This window comes from Callorhinus ursinus, unplaced genomic scaffold (genome assembly GCF_003265705.2).
Source record: "Callorhinus ursinus isolate GAN/ISIS: 27379988/994484 unplaced genomic scaffold, GSC_fseal_2.0 scaffold130, whole genome shotgun sequence".
Taxonomy (NCBI): Eukaryota; Metazoa; Chordata; class Mammalia; order Carnivora; family Otariidae; genus Callorhinus; species Callorhinus ursinus.
Genome location: NW_027397192.1, coordinates 780,436 through 787,897, shown reverse-complemented (window position 1 = coordinate 787,897; position 7,462 = coordinate 780,436). Strand labels below are relative to the sequence as shown.

The 7,462-nt window shown below is 43.0% G+C and overlaps 1 pseudogene; it reads left to right on the top strand.

The window, feature by feature from the left end:
- The first annotated feature begins 3,661 nt into the window (after positions 1-3,661).
- On the top strand, positions 3,662-7,218 carry LOC112811418 (elongation factor 1-alpha 1 pseudogene; annotated as a pseudogene).
- Positions 7,219-7,462: the final 244 nt, after the last annotated feature.

Here is a 7,462-nt window from a genome sequence, read left to right as displayed (position 1 = left end):
CGCACTGTATGCTATTTGGGGAGCAAATTGTTGCTGGCCATAGCAGACTTGCCATTTGCCCCCACCAACAGTCATTATCCCTTCCCTCAGTTTTTGCCAGGCACCTCGCTGTGTGAAAGAAAATATTATATCCACAAGTGTTGGGGGTGATTCCTGGGAATGCAGCTTGAGGCAGATTTACTCAGCTGAAAAAGCCCCCTATTTTCCCTTTTGCATTGCCGTTTTTATCAGGCACACAACATTGTCATGATGGCTGGAATTCTAGCAGCCACTTTCTTTCTTTTTTTTTATTAACATATAATGTATCATTTGTTTCTGGGGTACAGGTCTGTGATTCATCAGTCTTACACAATTCACAGCATTCACCATATCACATGCCCTCTCCAATGTCCATCACCATCCCTCCCGCCACCCCATCCCTCCCACCCCCATCCACTCCAGCAACCCTCAGTTTATTTCCTGAGATTAGGAGTCTCTTATGGTTTGTCTCCCTCTCTGGTTTCATCTTTCATTTTTCCCTCCCTTCCCCTATGATCCTTTGTCTTGTTTCTCAAATTCCTCATATCAGTGAGGTCATATGATAATTGTCTTTCTCTGATTGACTTATTTTGCTTAGCATAATACCCTCTAGTTCCTTCCAAGTTGTTTTAAAGGGCAAGATTTCCTTTTTTTTATGGCTGCATAATATTCCATTGTATAGATATACACCACAGCTTCTTTATCCATTCATCTGTCGATGGCTATCTAGGCTCTTTCCATAGTTTGGCAATTGTAGACATTGCTGTTGTATACATTGGGGTGCATGTACCCCTTCGGATCACTACATTTGTATCTTTGGTGTAAATACCCAGTAGTGCAATTGCTGGGTCGTACGGTAACTCTATTTTCAACTTTTTGAGGCACCTCCATACTGTTTTCCAGAGTGGTTGCACCAGCTTGCATTCCCACTAACAGTGTAGGAGGGTTCCCCTTTCTCTGCATCCTCGCCAACATTTGTCGTTTCCTGACTTGTTAATTTTAGCCATTCTGACTGTTGTGAGGTGGTATCTCACTGAGGTTTTGATTTGGATTTCCCTGATGCCGAGTGATGTGGGGCACCTTTTCATGTGTCTGTTGGCCATTTGGATGTCTTCTTTGCAGAAATGTCCGTCCATGCCTTCTGCCCATTTTTTTGATTGGATTATTTGTTCTTTGGGTGTTGAGTTTGATAAGTTCTTTACAGATTTTGGATACTAGCCCTTTATCTAGCAGCCACTTTCAATCGTGACAGGATCCTGAGGCTTCAATCCATGTGCAGAGATGGTGGAGCAGAAAGATTGGTACCTGGGTCCCTCATGACTCTGTGGAGCCTTCCTACTTGCCCTGGACAGGCAATCTCCAGACTTCTTTCATGTAAGGGAAAACAAACAAACAAACAAACAAACAAACACACTTTTATCTGACTTTAGCCATTATTCTATGCAACCTAAGTTACTCAATACTGAAATAAAAGTGGAAGCTATTACAGTAATCCAGGAAAGAGAAGAAGGTGACTTTGGACAAGAGTGGTAGCCTTGGAGTTGGAGAATAGTAATATAATGCTAGCTATAATTTGAAGGTAGAACCACAGGATAATGACAAAGATTGGATGTGTGGTGAATGATAACATTTACCAAAACAAAGAGAGACTTAGAGAAGAGCAAGAAACCAAGAGTGGAAAACCAAGAGTTCTATTTTGGGCCTGCCAATTTTCTGATGCTTTGTATCCAATGTGGAGATGTTGAAGCGGCACTTAAGAAATACCTCAGGGCAGAGGTAGAGTGAGAGGTAAAGATTTGGCAGTCATGAGCGTAGTGCTGGTATTTAAGACATGGGACAAGATGGTATCACCTAAGGAGAGTGTAGGAAGAGAAGACAGCTGGAGATAGATTCCTGGGGCACCCTCATATTTGGATGTCCAGTATGGGAACAGAGACCAGCCAAACTGACTGAGGAGGAGGGGCCAAGCAGTTGGGCAGAGATGGCAGCAGAGGCAGTCTGACAGGAGCAAAGGTGGAGGTGGAGGCAGGCAGACGGCAGCAAAGAGACAGAGATGAACAAGACAGAGATAGAGTCGGGAACAGTCAGAGACAAGACACAGACCACCGCCAGGGACAGAGACAGGCAGAAAGACAAAGTCAAAAGGAGACAGAACAGAAACAGGAAGACAGAGAAAATGGATGAAAGAGAGAGAGACAGACAGAGAGAATGAATGAGAGACAGAGTCACATATGCACAGTACAAGAAACAGAGGCAGAAAGATTGTCAGAGACTGTCAGACAGGGACAGTCAGAGACAGAGGCAGGCAGTAAAAGAGAGTCAAAGAGAGATGGACAGAATGCGAGAGAGACAGGGGGAGACACAAAAACACACACACAGAGCAAAAGCAAGAGTGAGTGAGAGCAAGAGCAAGGGTGATAGCAAGAAAGAGAGACAGAGGCAGAGACAGAGACAGAGAGCACAATGTCCAACATCCCTCCGACGGCCAGATTCACTTCCCATTAATTTTAGCTGCTATGTACAGCACATTCCACAGTCCACTGTTATCATGCTTACTCCAGTTACCTCACTCCCTCTTTCAGAGACAGAAGAACCTCATTTTTATGGGCTGAATTATGTCCCCCCCATTCATGGGTTGAAGTTCTAATCCCCAGTATCTCAGAATATGACCATAATTGGAGATAGGGTGTTTGCAGAGGCCATTAGGGTGGGGTCTAATCCAATATAACTGGTGTTTTTATAAGAAGAGGAAATTGGGAGACAGATGTGTACAGACGGAAGGCGACACAAAGGCACAAGGAGAAGACAGCCATCCAGTAGTTGAGGAGAGCAGAGTGGAACAGATCTTTCTTTCAGGGCCCTCAGAAAGAACCAACCGTGGTGACACTTTGATCTCAGACTTCTTCTAGACTCCAGAACTGTGAAAAAATAACTTTATCTTGTTTAATCCAGCCCACCTATGAGACTTTGTTATGGCAGCTCTAGCTAATTTGTATATTCTGATTGTCTAACCTTAACCCTAGAAATTTGCTTGGCACTCTGATCTCTCTGAAACTCTTTTACGAGGCTCAGACTTGCAAGTCTCTGTAGGCAGGTCAAACCTTAAGACAAGACAAGGATATTTTCTAGGTAGCCATGCAGTCACACCTCCTAAGGGCTTATAGAATCCAATCTCTTTCCTGAAGTCAAGTCAGCACAACTAGCCAAACTGACAGAGTTGACTCAGATCTGTCAGCTAGCAAGCCATGGCATGCTGTGTTAGCATAGATACCACAGCAGATGTGCCTTTGGAAAGGTTCATAATTCTGCCATGCTATGGAAACAACTGGGTTTTCTTTCCTAGCTGCTGCTGGCACTCTCATTAACCATGGTAAGCAAGTTTGAGCTTTACTAGATGCCTTGCTCTTTTTTAAGGAATGACATGCTTTTAAGCTGGAAGCTTATATGAGAACACACCAATGAGGCAAAAGAAAATATTTTGGCTGAGCACTATTCTAAAGAGGCTGCCCTCACCCAAGCCTGATAGGTTCAGTAAATTTAAAGACAATCTGGTCACTCTGGATCACTTTATGAAACCCTGAGCAAACTTCAATCACAAACACCAGTTTCTCAAAAAAATAGATATGGGAAGAAATTTGGGTTTATGCTCCAGTCAGGTAGGTTATAGAGTCACCAAGACAGCTTTTTGGCCTCTCCACACCCTCTGAAGTGGAGACCAGAAAACTAGACCAAAACACAGACACACACACACACACACACACACACACAAACACACAAACAAACAAAAAAACACACGATAACTTGCACACTATGACCCATGAAGTCAACTGACTTGAAAATTATTCTGGGGTAACATTAGGGAAAATCCTAATTTGATGTAAGAGGATATCCCCAGTGAATATTGTACCTGCCAAACTCATAAACCTGGAAAATCTGTGAAGGTGGGACATGGACAGGAACCACAGCCTTAAGACTATTTGAATATTTGTAAATAGAAATTATACAACTCCCCATGACCGTCTGTCTTTCCCCTAGATGGCTAGGAGCATCCACTTGCCAAAAGGCAATAGCTCTTACCTTGGTTCAAAAATCAACTACATTTTTGTTTGTTTGTTTGTTTTTCCTACTTGGGGAATACCCAACTTATCTTTTCAGTGACAGGTGTACTTGTTTTACTGGGATCATAATTAAGGAACTTTGTAAGGTCTTTCCCATTTCCAAAAGCCACATTTCCCTTACCATCCTTGATACTATGAAGGGAGGAGAAAGGATGTCTCCCTCCCTCTCTCTCTCTCTCTCTCTCTCTCTCTCTGTCTCTAGATAGGGATGATATAGATATAGATATAACCAGTGGTACTATTTTAAAATGAAAACTTGCTAAACACTCTGAAAACTTATAACCACCACAGCCGAAGGTATTCCCATTGGTATCAATGGCCTTCCAATCGTCTCCCTCTGTCAATCATAGATTTTCACTTTATGAATTTTTCACAGACAGATGAATGAGATTGGACATAACGCCCTCTATTTTAGGCTCCACTGTGTTGCAAGCAGATGTAGACAAATTCTGTAAGGGACTAATGTAATACATTCAGACTTATTTCCAATAGGTATAAGCCACCCTTCTGGAGGAGCTGTCTCCTGAGCATGTGTACAACTTAAAACCAAGAATCTTTGTCTCCTGGAAGAGATACCAACAAAAGATCCACCGGGGCCTCATTGGAAGGGCCCTTATTAACTTGCTCTTTATCACCAACACTGCAGTCAAGCTATAAGGAATAGATCTTTGGGTTCATGTGTCCCAGCTGAGAAAATGTCAACCTCAGACTGATTGTAGTTCTACTTTAACTGGAAACTTTAAACTGAGGGTTTCTTCATATCCCTCCAAAGCATTAGACTACAAGAAGGAGACAGCTTTACCAAGAAAATCAGAACAAGTAGATGACCTTGTCTAGTGAATACCTGCCACCCAAGACAACAGAATAAGATCTTTGTTTCAACTTCACCACGTTGTTTTATACCCTAACTCTGCTACTTATTATTTACATCCTTAAGTTTGCATTTGTGCATCTCTGCAGAGTCACCTCCAAGTGCTGGTTGAGAAGATCTCTCCAAAACCCTCCATCATACTGTTTTTCCTTCCTTTTTCTTCCTCTCCCATTCCCCCTCCTTTCCCAAACACACAAAGCTTCTGGCATTTTCTAAGCCAGGCCTACATCTGTGAAGTTAATGTCATGCTGCTGTTTTGTCTCACCCTTACTGTGGGCTCTGTGGTCCCTTTGTAAATATGTGTCCTTTACTCAGCTGGGACTCTCTCTCTCATCACCACTGCAGGTTAGAATGCAACCCCTACCCAGGCAGGACTGCAACAATAACTTCCATACTAAATACCCCTTATGCTGTATGCCTTCAGAGAGGAGGGTCTTGATTTTTAGAGATGTATCCCAGTCTCTAATCCCAAATTTATGGGATTAGTTTGCTGTGATGAAACCTTCTTGACAGAAGATTCTACTGAAGGAGGAGCCTACACATAATCTAGCTCAGGCAGAAAACTATATCTCTTCTTTGATGAGTTGCGATATACCCAGGAGTGCCACAAATGACTCACATTTAATTTGAGATTCAAATGTCCACTGGTATTCCTCTACCAACGAGATAGGATCCTGTCTCTTTGCTCAATATTTTTCCTTTTAAGATACTTAATCTCACTTTTTTGCAACAAGTTTGCTACCAGAACCCAGGTGTTGTGAAAACCACCACTAAATCTAAACCAAAGTGGGAAAGGAAAAGACTCATATCAACATCATCATCATCACTGGACATGTAGAATCGGGCAAGTCTACCACTACTGGTCATCTGATCTACAAATGTGGTGGGACCGACAAAAGAACTATCAAAAAATTTGAGAAGGAAGCTGCTGAGATGGGAAAGGGCTCCTTCAAGTATGCCTGGGTCTTGGATAAACTGAAAGCTGAACATGAATGCGGTATCACCATTGGTATCTCCCTGTGGAGATTCGAGACCAGCACATATTATGTAACCATCACTGATGCACCAGGACATCTTTATCAAAAACATGATTACAGGCACATCTCAGGCTGACTGTGCTGTCCTGATTGTGGCTGCTGGTGTTGGTGAACTTGAAGCAGGTATCTCCAAGAATGGGCAGACCCTTGAGCATGCCCTTCTGATTTACACACTGGGTGTAAAACAACTAATTGTTGGTGTTAACAAAATGGATTCCCCTGAGCCACCCTACAGCCAGAAGAGATATGAGGAAATCGTTAAGGAAGTCAGCACCTACATTAAGAAGATTGGCTACAACCCCAACACAGTAGCATTTGTTCCAATTTCTGGTAGGAATGGTGACAACATGCTGGAGCCCAGTGCTAACATGCCTTGGTTCAAGGGATGGAAAGTCACCCGTAAAGATGGCAATGCCAGTGGAACCACACTGCTTAAAGCTCTGGATTGCATTCTGCCACCAACTCGTCCAACTGACAAGCCCTTGCATCTGCCCCTTCAGGACGTCTACAAAATTAGGTGGTATTGGTACTGTCCCTGTGGGCCGAATGGAGACTGGTATTCTTAAACCTGGCATGGTGGTCACCTTTGCTCCAGTCAGTGTTACAACTGAAGTAAAGTCTGTTGAAATGCACCATGAAGCTTTGAGTGAGGCTCTTGCTGGGCACAATGTGGGCTTCAATGTCAATAACGTATTTGTCAAAGATGTTTGTTGTGGCAAGGTGGCTGGTGACAGCAAAAATGACCCACCAATGGAAGCAGCTGGCTTTAGCGATTATCCTGAGCCATCCAGACCAAATCAGTGCTGGATTTGCACCTGTGCTGGATTGTCACACAGCTCACATTGCTTGTAAATTTGCTGAGCTGAAGGAGAAGATTGATGATTGTTCTGGAAAAAAAGCTGGAAGACGGTCCCAAGTTCTTGAAATCCGGTGATGCCTTCATCGTTGATATAGTTCCCGGCAAGCCTATGTGTGCTGAGAGCTTCTCTGACTCTCCTCTTCTGGGCCATTTTGCTGTTCATGACATGAGACAGATGGTTGCTGTGGGTGTCATCAAAGCAGTGGACAAGAAGGCACCTGGAGCTGGCAAGGTCACCAAGTCCACCCAGAAACCTCAGAAGGCTAAATGAATATTATCCCCAATACCTGCCACCTCAGTCTTAATCGGTGGTGGAAGAACAGTCTCAGAACTGTTTGTGTCATTTGGCCATTTAAGCTTAATAGGAAAAGACTGGTTAATGATCAAAATGCATCATAAAACCTTCAGAAGGAAAGGAGAATGTTTTGTGGATCATTTGTTGTTTTGTGTGTGTGGCAGTTTTAAGTTTTTAAAATTAGTACTTTTGAATGGAAACAACTTGAGCAAAATCTCTGTCACAGAATTTTGAGACCCATTAAAACAAAAGTTTAATGAGAAA